The sequence below is a fragment of the Syngnathus scovelli genome, chromosome 4 (assembly GCF_024217435.2).
Source record: "Syngnathus scovelli strain Florida chromosome 4, RoL_Ssco_1.2, whole genome shotgun sequence".
Classification (NCBI taxonomy): Eukaryota; Metazoa; Chordata; class Actinopteri; order Syngnathiformes; family Syngnathidae; genus Syngnathus; species Syngnathus scovelli.
The window spans coordinates 13,652,548-13,666,845 of NC_090850.1; the positions used below are offsets into that span (position 1 = coordinate 13,652,548).

At 36.7% G+C, this 14,298-nt stretch overlaps 1 long non-coding RNA gene across 1 annotated transcript; it reads left to right on the plus strand.

Moving 5' to 3' along the window:
• The first annotated feature begins 8,927 nt into the window (after window positions 1-8,927).
• LOC125967554 (uncharacterized) lies at window positions 8,928-11,922 on the plus strand. The gene is made up of 3 exons (XR_007480779.1): window positions 8,928-9,007; window positions 9,855-9,968; window positions 10,164-11,922. It is a non-coding gene; the product is annotated as an uncharacterized lncRNA (long non-coding RNA).
• Window positions 11,923-14,298: the final 2,376 nt, after the last annotated feature.

Sequence of the window (14,298 nt, forward strand, 5' to 3'; positions counted from 1 at the left end):
GCTTCGCCAAGTTTTCTTTTAGTGATTACAGTAGTGTGATTAATTTTTTTTAAGGTACAGATAAGAAATAACAAATCGTAAATTTCAGCCATTATGTGGCTATCATTTGACTGATTATGCATTATAATAATGCGCTGTCATATTCATATTGTTAACATGACAGCTTCAAGTTGCCAAACAATTTTGTTTTTGAAAAAGGCCTTCACACACACACTCATCATTTCCTCTTTACAAATACCAATAATACTGCAGTGTGTTTTGGCAAAAGAAGATTTCGCTAGATATGTAAAATGAAATATACAAATCTTTGGAAATTTAAAGTGGGCTCTATCTTTTTCATAGATTTTAATGCCTTGGTTGTCAAGGAAACATGCCAGCACTGCATGGCCATATTCTTTTCAAACATACACACACGATAGAAGTCTGGACAGGAGAATAAATAAAGATTAAATGAAAGCAAGCAAGCTCAGGCGATTAAAAGGGAATTTTGGCTCTGACATGACACGACTGTATAACTGTATGGTGTTTTGAAATATACCTTTCGGGGAATGGAAGAAATTATACATTCACAGCTGCAAGGTAATAATTGTTGTAGTCGCACATACTAATAAGGAAAATATGCATATCCAATATATCAAGATTATACACAGTATGTATGTATTCATCAATACACTGTATAAGCAGCATCAGCAAAAGTGTATATGGAAACTGTACATGAATAAATAAATACGATATACAGTTAGCGTGCATGTGTGATGCTCAATGAACAAAAGGCAACAGGAAAAAAAAGAATAAGAGCTGGGGTGATATGCATGTACAACTTCTTTGTAAACTATACAATTGTCTGTACATGAGTTTAGTATTGTGAGGAGATGATTTAGCACCGTGTTGGAAGATTACACCTCTTAATTGTTCAATGAAATTGCTTCGATATCATCCTCAGTGCAGTTCAGTCTCTGTAGGGGGCATGGCATGTTTGTGGAGGTTGCTATAAAACGCACTCGGGTATTAAACAGCTCTTATAGTCCTCAGTGTATTAATTTGTTTGTCTTTTTGCCTAGTAAAGTTATTTGCGTTGTGTTCATACAGAGTTTGTTGGAAATGGTAGGTCTGAAACGATGAGCAAATTGGATTTCCACAGGATGGTACATAAAAATTTATTTATGTAGTTTTGACCCGCAATAGCAGTGCAACCCATTGCTAATTACAGCCGACACCCATTTACTGTATATATCGGGTTATATGGGTTTGAGAGCGTGGGTGTTGTCAAGGGAAAAAAAATACATAAATAAGAAAAATAGGATTTGCTCGAGCAAGGCATGATGTTCCCCAGACTGTAAGGCTGCCACAGTTGTCAGCAGAAATGTAAGATATGTTCCAAACTAAAACAAACCACCCTGCAGGGTGTAAACAACGTTTTTGCAGAAGGTAGTTTACTTGCAGTTCACCTGTTTTTTTAGTCCTGGAAGCCAGTGCCAGATTTAGTCTGAGCATGATTAATTAGAGTGTGGGAAAGGTTATCCTGTAATCATTGATTCAAGGTCTATAAGATGAGGACACGGCAACTGAAGGTTATCAAGCTTTGGAGACAGCAACCATTAATCAGAATAGCAAAAACACATGAGGAAAAATATTACATTATATCCTGGACAATTGTTTTGTACACTACAATTTAGTGCGTCATCAAATTATAGGAAAAAAGATATTAATAAAACTTTGATTGACATCACTTGCCCACACCAACTACCTCCTCCCCACCAAGCTGACCCCTTATTACAAAGTCACAGTGGGTGGGGTGCCAGCAGGAGAAAGAAAATTCCCTTTGACACAAATGATCATTTAATTTCTGTTTGACTGCAAGAGCCAGTCACTGAATTTAAATTGAGAAGAAATAATTCATTCAATCTCCTTGTAGGATTACCAACAAAATCCTCTTGTCCTATTAATATTGTTTGAATATAAGAGAATTAAATGAGTCCTTTAAAATGATGCAACTCACGGTCACTTGGCAATCTTATGATCATTGGAGAGTCGCAGCACAATTGAATCTCAAATGTAGTGTATTTCCTTCTACTTAATTGATGAAACTTGTTATAAAAGGGCAATTTTTTAATTTTGACTGATTTGCATGCAGGGATAATGGAAAGCACTATGTGACTCAATTCACACTTTAAACAAGGCACATTGTATAAGGTAAATAACAACCACTATTTTCTAGTGTGAACACCAGGCTTCTGAGATGAGAACCAAATTGAGCTTGTTTATTTATAGTGCCCTTCATCAGCACGTCTCCACAGAATTAACAAGATGAAAGTGAGAACCTATTTTGGTTCCTTTTAATCATACTCAATCACTAAACAAAATGAAGTGCTTTATAATATTGTACATAATGAAACTGGGCAAATTCAAGGTGGTAAAAAGGACATGGGGATGTTTTTTCTTTTCTTACCCTGGTACTTAAAAAATCTACAGCAATCCAATTCATTGATGCTACAATAAATCTAGCCTTTGTAAAGCACGTTAACAATGCTTTTGTTGAGACTGTGAAAGAGGAGCTGACTCTTGGAATTCGATCTTTACTGTTAGGGAACACCTTGCAGTTGGCAACTGTGTGACCCTTGTACAAGGTTACATTACAGCTGATTCATGACATTCACACCCACAAACACGCACGCACGCACGCACACACTTTTTTTTCTTTTAAATGGTCCTTGGTTCCAACTACTATACCTTAAGACAGCATAAAAAAGCCAATTAGAAGGGTATTACTCTCACAATATGCTGTGAAGGCTTGAGCATTCAGTAAACTGGTTTGAAATAGCACCACAATTCCAACCACTGGTTTACTGTGAGTTTACTCGGAGTGTTCTGTAAAAGCGATGGAGCAACTGAACCTTGCAAATTCAATTAGCAAATATGAGACAACTATAGCAGATAGATGTGTTAAGGTCCTGTGTAGCAAGTGTTAATTTGCAGTGGGGAAAATTGGTTGAAAGTTGCAATAAATTACAGTATTGTCCAAAAGTAGCTACTTATTTCGTGGTGTATTTTCCTCTAATGTGCATTATTTTGATGATGCAGTGATGCCTTGAGATATAATTCATTTGTTCCATTAATCTTTCACCATTGAATGGAAGTATAATCAATTAACGATTTAATTGAATGCTATGGCTTGTGATGTGCTAACCTTGGCCTCATTAGGGCAATATAAAATTTTACGGCAAGGAGTGTCCTGCTGAGAACTCAAGAACTCACAAAAACTCTTCATTGAGATGTCTCAACTCGGCTCTCAGTCATCAGTATGACACTAATATTATATGTATGTTCTACAAAGAGGACAAAGAATATATGACTTTGAGTGCATTAGATTGTCTGTCCATTTGTGTTTTTAAAGGGTTAAGGCACCACATTATTTGGATGTAGAATGACTTGCGTGGTCAGGGCATGGATCAGAAGCTTCTGTCATAGAATATTTAGGGAAAATGAAAAATGGGCAATCACAGCGCATTTCTTCAAGTATGTTGGCAGAGAAAGTCAAGTAAAGCTATCAGCATTTGCCCAAGGTAGAAGATTATAGACCGCACTTGAGTTGAACTTGCTCAAGGAAAGATAAAGGAAGGGAAAAAACAGAAAAAGACTAAGTGGATCCAGAAAGTGGAACTTTGACAAGACAGCGGGCCACTGTTGTCAGTGATTAGCTGGCAAATAGGCTGTTCTAACAGCCACTCGCATCACTAAGCGCGCCTCACATTGTTTGAATTCAAAGTCATCTCATCTGTGTAAAAATCATCCACACTTGTGTTGAACTCTAATATGCCTTTGAGGCTCACTGACTTCAAGATGGAGATGATGTTAACATTACCCCTTTTTATCCTTTTCACTTTACCTGTAACGTGAAACAAAATGTGAATCATCCAAAAAATATCAAGTACATATATATATAATACACAAACACACAAAAAAAAATTGCTTTAAGGCAGTACAGCAGGGAGCATGTGACTAGCACGTTCCATATCCCCAAAAACATGCGTGTTAAGTTAATTGAAGATTCTAAAATTGTTCAATGAAGATTCTAAAATTGTCTTTAGGGGTGAATACTAATATAAATGGTTGTTAGTCTATATGGGTGGGCGACCAGTCCAGGGTGTACCTCAAAGTCAGCTGAGATAGGCTCCAGCTCAATCATGACCTTGTGAGAATAAGCAGTTTAGAAAATGGATGGTTGGATCAAAAGGAGTAATTATGGTCCCTGGTCCCTCCAGTCTTAAACATGTCAGACACGAGCTAAAGACTTAATACAGCCCTGCACATACTGTACAGTGCAGCATGCTGACTGCATGCTTTACAATAAATCAAATTCCTTTATAAAATCACCAATTGTGAAGCACATTGAGGAGCTGCTGGAGACAAAACCCATGACAGATGAAATGCCCTGCATGAATATTTAATGGCCAAATGTCAGACGCCTATAAACTGAGGAGCGACTTTTCATATGTCTGTTTTTTATTGTTTGGAAATGTTGCTGGCAATAGACAGCTTGTGAATAATGGATAATCGCATTAAACTCGCAATTTACCATATGTATCTAAAAGCAATCTACTGAGACCTGTGATTTTTTTTTTTTTTTTTTGGAGGGGGCAATACCTTAGAATTACCATCTCCTTATCATTTTTCTTATTTTTAACAATACTTGTCGGGATTAAATGAAGAAAATGGTACAGTAATTGATTTCCTATTCGCATCATAAAATATAAATCATTATTGGGACACAAATGGCGGTCTCCCAAAAGATACCATTGGCTGTATCATAATACAGTATTATTGGTATTGTTTGCTAAAACATTATGATACATTGTCCTCTCCTGACTATTATGTACTTCCTCTAAAATGGTCCTCGGTGTTTGAACTGAAGTTCAATGAGAACATTTTAGTAGCAACATAACGGGTAGGAGGAGGGGTCAGAAAAATGGTGAGCCCCCCGGCTTTTAGTTTTACTTTCATTAGGATGGCAAGCACAAAGGTAAAGAGGATAAAAGAGCAAGGCTTTGTCCCCTTCAGGTCATTGCAAGTGTCACAGAGTTGTCTGAATTTCAGATCCAAGTTGATTAGCGACTCAAACTCCAGGCTCCGCTTTCCTCTGTTGCTTTTACTTCTTTCATTTTTTTTCCCTGAGGCCGTGTGAGTCGCTAACCCGAAACGCTGCTCAAGCTGTAAAATGAGAACATGCTTCCTTTATTAGGCACGCCTCTGACATCAGACATAGGAGCCGCATGTTTGCGGATATAAAACACGACTGTAAGCTCACATTTCAGGTGTCGCTTGTTGGGCTTAAAATAACTCAATCTGGCAGGCAGCATTCAGGGTATACGTGATATATATATATATATATATATATATATATATATATATATATATATATATATATATAATTTATTTATTTATTTATTTATTTATTTATTTATTTATTTATTTATGTTTACATGGCATTAGAACCTTTGCTCCCAAAGTTGTGAATCAAGTCAATGTCACTTGTTTTGAGTCCAAGCGGCATTCACAAAGGTCAGAAAGAAAGAGCACCAAAGAAAAAGTTACATTATTGAAAGTGTCACCTGACTATTGGTCAGACACCCTGGCAGTTACAACGTCATCCATCATGGAGCATCACAAAATAGATAATAAATAATGTATGAATTGACATTTTTTCTTCACATTTCAATCTTCACCTCTTTTTGAGTTTAGGTTTGCACTTTTTAAAGAGCACACTAAATATTTATCAGGCATTTAAAGAGGAACAGGAAAAAAATGTAATGCAGTACATGTTTGGGAAAGTCTGTAATGAACAACAGAATTTTAGTACAGTATTCTGTTCTTTTGTTTGCCTATTCAAACTCATACAGTAACACAAAGCACCTTTTCTATTTCTCTTCGTTTCCCAAGTATAACATTAGTTGACACACTGTCTCCCGGGTGAGTCGTTCTTTGCATTACAAGTGCAAAATTAACATTGTGAAGGTATTTTCAGCTCAAGTAGAACCTGTATGACTTACCTGATGAGTTCTCATGAGAGTTTCTGTGGAAAAACAAAACATGCCGCATTTCATTAGATTTGAACTACAACATGTGTGCCCAACTCTATAAATGGCTGCACTAATAAATAAATTAAAAAAGTACTTTCAGAGGTAGAATCACATTAATAAAGTGCTTTTAGTGTCCTCATCAGGATCACGCAGTCTTCATAAAAATGTATCATATTAATAAAACTCAGGTCTTTTTCTAAGTGTATACCACACAAAACAAACAGCTCATAAAAAGTCTTTTTATGGTGATAAGAAAAGTTTTTTTTGGGATTTCTGTAGGATGAATGGTTCTTCAGATAGCTTCTATTCTGTGTGAAGCCAACAAAGAGGGCTTGAAAAGATGTTTACTGGTGAGATGTAAGGTTCTTTCCGCCTCAACCTGTGAACTCCCTTGACTCTCAGCTACATTGTAACTCCAGTCAAAACAACTTCTATCATAGATATAAAGCACAAGAAAAAGGAAGAAGAATCCTGTTGTACATATCATGTTCTCTATGTGACCTACTTACACTCTGAAAACTAACTTCAGTTTGCTCTTCTAAGTTTTCCAGATAAGTCTGAATGATGGTTTTGAAATGTGCCCTAGTTTGCCAGTATGTGGATCATCTTAATGAAGGCTGATATATTCAGATATTTTTTTTTTTTTTTTTTACATTTGTCATTTTTCTTTATTTAATTATGGGAAGTTATATTCCTTTTTTATTCTGGGAAAAATCTGCTATAGGCCTGTTAAAGGTTATGAATCAAGTTTGTACAGGTTCTCTTTTTTAAAAGTAAAAAATAATTTAATTTTGAATTTAGATTTTTATTTTTTAATCTAATTTTAAATTGTCTTAACATCGAATTGCCATCAATCTGATACTGCAGTAGGTGTTGTCACCTCAAAATGGCTACAAAACAAATACGTGTTTTTACAGAAAGCTGCATAGTTGAGTGCCACAAAGGGAGAAATAAATCAACATATTTGTACCTAAAGGCATACTCTGGGGTGAAATTGAATCAGCTGTCATACAGCAGCAAGGAATACCAATGAGTTCTATTTGCAAACACTCTATACTGGAAACACGGGAGAAGAGTGGTTAGCACATCTGCCACACACTTCTGACGGTCTGGGTTTAAATCTCAGCTCTGTGTGGGATTTTGCATCTTCTCAGCTACTCCAGCTACCTCCCGTATTCTAATTGGTGTTAATATATGAGGAATACAACCTGCCAAATTTTTTATGTGTTTTTTTTTAAGTGGAGGGACACATTACAATTTTCATCATTGGCCTTACTAAAAGGTAGGAAGTGGCAACTCTAAAAGTCATTTGAGCCTGTTCCATCCAGAAAAAGCCACAGAACCCTTGAGTCATCTAAAACGTTCGTTGATCTTTTCCTTTTATTGCTAAAAGCTGCCGTCACCACCTTGAGAGAGTGGCCCCTTGAAACGTCAGTGTGTCCGTCATACTGGATGTGGCCATAACATTAACCACAAAATTTGCAAATTATATTTATAAAATGGTGTTGTAATAAGTTAAAATAGCCTCATGTAATGGTTTCGTCTCAATCATCTGAATTAATGAGCTCTGCCTTTGCGTCTAAAACGGTTGATATATCTCCAAGCATACTGAGCTAGTTTAAAATAAAAATGTGTATTCCCAGTGCTCCCTGCTGGGCCTCTGGAAGTGTTTTTAAGTCCACATCTATTAAATCGCTTCATATTTGCTGAACTCTGTTTGTCTTAACACCTTCTGATCAGAGAGCTAATGGCCTCGACAGGAGCAGTCTGAGACATTTTGCACAGCAAAGTTGAAGTTGTTAGGTTGCTACAGCCAATCAATAGAAGTACATATAGCATCTGGGGAAATTGGAAGTGAGTACTACATGAGAAGAATTCAATTTTGTTTACATTACGCCAAGTCACAACAGGAGTCATTTCAAGGTGCTTTACACATTGAGCAGGTCAAGATGGCAACACTCATACATTATATATAGTACATGAAGACGCCTGGTGGCAGAGGCAAGGGAAAAAAAAAATCCCTTTTTGGAAGCATCCTCAAATAGAACCCAGTCAATGTGTGGTTACAATCAGCGTCAGCCAATTGGTTAGATACGGAGAAATATTTACTTAAATTTCCATTGGATCTGATGGTTAACAGTTCTAAAATTTAATTGTTGAGCCTTGGTGGAAATGTGAAGCCTATTGAACATAGTATTTACCATTCTAGTATAAAATGAATTGCCCAATAAACCCCATATATATTTGAAAATAATTGCTGTACATTTGGGTTTATGCTTTTCACCTACTATTAAATGAAAATTTTAAGCACAAATGAGCATTTATTTAGTTGTGCAGTATGTGGTCATTTAAAAAATCCACTGGGGATTCTCGATAATGCTTAAATAAGGTGTAAAGCGGAAGTTCATTCATGCTATAATCTGATTTTCAGTCAATTATTGGATAGGTATGAGAATCACTTGACCTCTAGGAGTGCATCTTTTAACCTACCTATTGACTAACTCTCCAAGATCCATAAATCAACCTGTCATTATTCTAGCGGCCACAAATGTTAACATGCAACAGCCGATATAAACGGCATCGTGCTGTTGTGGGTGTGAGGGGAGAGCTCGATAAGAAGACAAGCGGGTTGTTCTGCTGAGAGAAAATTAAACATTGATTTACACTCTTGCCCAAAATGTCTCATGTTAAACACATTATCTGAAAAGTGTGGCGAGGAGGGAAAAAAAAAACGAATTACGGATTAAAAGTTATCACCACTGCCGCAGGTGCAATACACAAAAATTTGTGTTTCAAAATGAACTATAAATAAGTATAAATATATAGCTCAGCCAACTCGTTTACCTGTCTGTTGATAGGAAGCACCTGTGGCTGAAGGCAAACTGTGACAGGCTTTTTACTTTCAGGACCTGGATTCCACACCTCTGCAGGTAAAATGGCAACAAAAATAGTCAAAAGTATGCATACAAAAAAAATGAATTTGTCACAAATTGACTTCCGTAATGCCAAATCTGGGCTTTTTTAATTGAAAAAAAAGTTGATATATTTGCAGGGAGCCTCATTTGTCTAACTTTTGTCATCCAATGAAAGAACATTTGATTTTGTCACTGTAAAGTGCTGGCATTTAAAGAGATATATATTTCTAATGACTAAAATTCATTAGAAAAAAACCTCACACACTCACTGATAAGAAGGATGATAAAAATATTGCTGCTATGAACATACTTCTTTCTGTTTGAACCTTAAAATTGCAGACGAGATATGCAGTGGAGATTGTCTAAAAATTATTATTATTTCGCAAACAACCTTGTTCAACCAGGTGAAAGAAAACATTGTGAAGTAGATGAAAGATAATCTGTGTTGAAGTGTAATTATTTTCATTTTCTTTTTTGGGGTATTTTATTGTCTTACATTTTAAATGCGGGCTTATTCAATATTCTTGATTATAGAAAAATATTTGTACTATATTTGATTATTTTTGCTCCAACAATTACAAGATCAGTGACATGAAAAACAACAACACAATTGTTTATTGTGATAGTGTTTGGGAGAATATATCATCTAGAAAAATGTTATGGTGACAGGTCTAGTTGTGTCAAATCGGCATCTCACTAGATCTTATTCATATAAGTGAGTTTTTGTGGGCTCCTCCCAATAAATTACTGTGTAGAGTAAGCTGTTCCTCCTGTGTCTATGTCTTTTGTGTGAATCCTCTGGTGACCAAACCGGCTTTTTTTTTTTTTTCTTTTCAATTGTTGACCTCTTTGACCTACCCAGTCTAACTTACCTGGCTGTCTTACCCCACAAAACCCCTGGTGGTAATCATCTTGGAGTTGAGTATTAATGCCCACGCCTGTCCCTGAAGCTTTATGTGCAATGAATAAATTTAAGGTATGAATTTCATTCTTTTTTTTGCCTCTGGCGAGCTCAGTGTCTCCCACCAGACTACAATGTTGGTTTTAGCATTGTTAGATACTGAGATTCACAATCGTGCAAACACATTCCAAACGTGTCCTCAGCACAATTCAGTAATGTTGTTTGCTAGGTTGCCATAGAATCAGGTTGACTTGACATTTCCTTTTTCAGTTCTCACTTGACAGTGGTCGACTGCTATTGGCACCAGCTACACGACCACAGTGCAAACTCATCGACGACTGTAAAACCTTCCACACTTCAGATTTACACCCGAACTTGGTATCTTGTGTGTAGTCAGCACTTTCCGGCTCCATTTTTCTTATCCCACTATATTATACCAACTAAACTCACGGCTAATGAAATGGGGGGATAATCTACCACTAGCGTCAGCAGTCGGCCTTTGTGGTGATCTCTGTGGAGGTTTATTGTTACGTTTACATTTCAGTGGAACGTAAAGTGCAGTGAAGTCTCGACAGAAGGACCAGATAATTATAGCTCATGTCAATCAATGCATTACTTTTCATTGTTTTGTTTCTTGTTGCACATCCTTGCTGATCTTTGAGCTGCACTTTGTGCATTTGTAATTGAGTGCACTAAATTTGCCTGCTTAGGAAATACAAAAGGCAAAAAGTATTTGTCCCGAAAGGGAACACAAGACAAAAATATACAGTGTTAGTGTGTACTGATCCCAGAGTGTATTTGCAGCAGACAAATGCTATTTTTTCCAAAGTAATAAACTCCGTCAATGATCACACCCAAATATTTCCATTATACAATGAACCAACAGCCATCCCTCTTTTTAGGCATACAAAAACTGGATTAAAGAGGATTTAAAATTCAATAAAGTCATTCAAAAGTAGGTTGAGCTTGAAATAGGCCTAGTTTATCCGATAAGTCAATAACGTAATAAAAAGTAGTTTGAGCTTAAAATAGGCCTAGTTTCCGTTTATAATCTTTTTTCTACAGAGTGAAACAAAATAGGATGTCCCCACCTACTGGACAAGATGCAATTACTCCCAAAATAAACATAGTAGGAAAACAATGAGTATAAACTGTGCAAAAAAAATAAAAAATTCAATATGTATATATGACTATTCTAAAGTACGGGCATTTTGCTCCTTCTTACTCTAGCTACGAAGCCCATCTCTGAAGCAGCCTCCTCAAAGTAATGTCATCTTTCATTATGTCTGTAACTCAGAATGAAACTTCGCCAATTAAACTGACATAATCTACAAGTTAAAACGAAAGTTAAAAAAAATAATCTAGAAGTCAAGTCATCTTGACATCTGTCTTGCACCCGCTTGCTAATGGTGTAAAACTCTCTGATTAAATGCTGTATGCTATGCATGCAAACCAGGCTTCTGTTCGACAAATCACATCAATCTACATCTGCCTCCCTGCTTGAAATGCATCATCTTCTACATGAGAAATAAAAATGAATTATGATCCAGCTTCTCACAATTTCACAAAGCAAATCAGGGAGGTGTTAAAGAAGTTATGTAAATCATTTCACTTCCTTCAATCCTGTAATGTATCCTGTGCAATCTTTTTTTTTTTTTTTTTAAATCTATAAACGTTTCGGTCCCAAGTGCCTGTAACCCATAACTCTCTTTTGTAATTGACTATTAGCAAACCTTCTGAGTTAAAATTGTTTGAGAACTTTTGGTATGGTAGTTCTGATTTGCACATGTACGGTCTTGTTTGATATGAAAGACATGGATCAACAGAATTGTTTTCTCTGAGGCAGAATTCTTTGTGTGCAAATATTTGTCCCAAAGCCCAAATACTTCAGTTCAACTCCCTTCTCAACAAGCATCAGTTTGACAAATGGTGAACATTTCTTCTAAAGGGAGCCCCCGAGCTGTTTATTGCCACTTCCTGTGGAAATGTACTGTCAAACTGAGCATAAAATAAAGACAATTACACATTGTGTACACTCTCATAGCATAGCTTTTGCTTCAGACAGGGCCGTTTAACTTGATACTAACAAAGCGAAATGCTTTGTGCATTTGTGCAAGTGTTGTAACCCTTTAAGTTTAAGCCATTGATATTTGAACACAAACGGTGGAGCAACACATGCTGACTGATGGTATGACAATACTACACATACTTAGGATGAAATAGAAATATACAAAAAACATGACTTCCCTGCAGTTGAATGATTGTCAGCATTGTTGTGATTGTGAGCATTTATTAGAAATTTTTAAGCATCAAGGAGAAGAAAATCCAAGATCTCAACTACACACCTGTCTTTGAAAATGATACTTGGCGCATGTCAGTCACAGCCTGGTGATCATGTTTATTCACCGCACGACCTTCACATGACAATGGATGAATATGGAATCACGATTTCACTAAAGAGACACAGTCTAGTTTGGAAACTGTGTGTATAGAAGATTTCTGGAAATGGTTGAATAAGCATGTAAGTGAGCACAAAGGGGTGAATTCCTACTGTCAGCTATTTTGCCGGGAAAAAAAATGCAAGGATTCCAATTTGATAGCATTCACAAATGAAGCGCTGTTAAAATCTTACATGCTGTGTTCACCGCAATCAAGTCTGATACTCTGCTGCATTTCTCCACATGGGGAGCACAAGGAAGAAACGTTATCACTCCAGTTCTTCTCTCTGCATGCACTAAAGGCTAGACTGAGGCAGGGCATTTGCTCTTTCCTTGTGCTATGGAGACTTCACATTTCTTTTGCCTAATTGGATTCAGGGACCCTTTGTTCTGTTTTTGTTCTGACCTGCAAGCCTTTTTCCTCTCAAAGCACCACCACAGCGACTAAGGCAATTTACTTCCAGCTAATTAATTTAGGTAAGCAAGTGAGACGGACAGAAAAAGCGCACAAATTAGCAGTATTTGCAGTCATAAGGAGAAAATGATTATGCTTTTGGAGAAGGTGTTATGATGGCTACAGCCGGAGGTTTGATTTTGAACTGGAATCACTTTTAAGAGGTAATGTTTCCAAGAGGTTGTGGGAAAAGCTTGAAGGGTCTTGGTTGTTTGATCGACGGCAGTTGGTAAACTAGCCACTGGCAACAGCAAACAGTATAAAAAAACAAAGAAATGATAAAAAATTGAATGGATTGGCTCAATATTGATGCTTTCTACTGAATTATTCACTTTTGAAATGCAATATGCATGTTAAGAGCTTCACTATGTGACGTTTGTATAGGGTTGCATGCCTTTGCCAATTCAATGTATGACATTGAATCTTCCATTTCAGCCAACTGTCTTTTGAACAGGAGACTTCAAGTTACATTCAGTTGTTCTAGTAGGCTTTTCCGGACATTTTTTTCTGGATGAAGCTTGGAGGTTTTGTGCTTATATTGACTACTTTTTTTAACTGTTTAGAACTTTGACCCCAGTTCCAGCTTAATTAAAATAGTCCCACGGCTCGGATGAATGAATAAAACTACTATTTCAAGTATAACTGTATTTTCTGACCAAATACTATGTTGCTTAATAATGAGGTAACTATCTGGAGACAGGTTTGCCATTAGATGTGATCTTACCATAGTCAACAAATTGGAAAGAAAGGATTTTGTCCTGTCCAAACATGATGGCTAGAAGCATGAGTACAGTGTATTTACCACTTTCTTTTCCCTCAAAATGAAGAGCTGCCTCCATTAAAGCCTGAGTCATATTATGACCAGTGCAGGAGTTGAATTTTTAGTATATGACCATAAAATGTTCACGACAAAAGCCAAACCAATTTCACCTCATTTGACCTGTTGTAGTTCTAAATTGAGTTCACTTTCTCACTGTGGATGAAGTCACATCGTGCGCTGACACTGTGACTCACTATTGCGAATTACTGTTTTCCCTCCTCAACTCAACTCTCAGCTCCCACACAGAGATTTTACAGAACCATAATATTGCAGACCCACTTTAAAAGTGAAGCTTGTATTTAACAGATTGAATTGCAGCAACTATAGAATAGCGTATGGTTTGAAAATAAAATAAGTGGCAGTGAGGCCCAAGTAATTTCTAGTCTTTCACCAACATCTGGTCTGCTGTGTAGTTTTTTTCTCTTGTTGAAATTACTGTGGCATGAAACAAAGTATTAACACTGATACTCATGGGATATTATATTATAGTTATCTTCAAACAAAGATTTAACAAGCATGGCCACACAGCGCAGTGGGTGGACGTCGACTTTCTTTATTTAATAGAGCACAGAGAAAGTAGCATCGCAATAAAGATAGGAGAGAAAATATTCTGCAAGGACATGAGGGTCATTGTTCATTTTAAGGACCCACACAGCTACAATTTTTTTGTTTTCTCTGAGGGTAGTAGTTGAG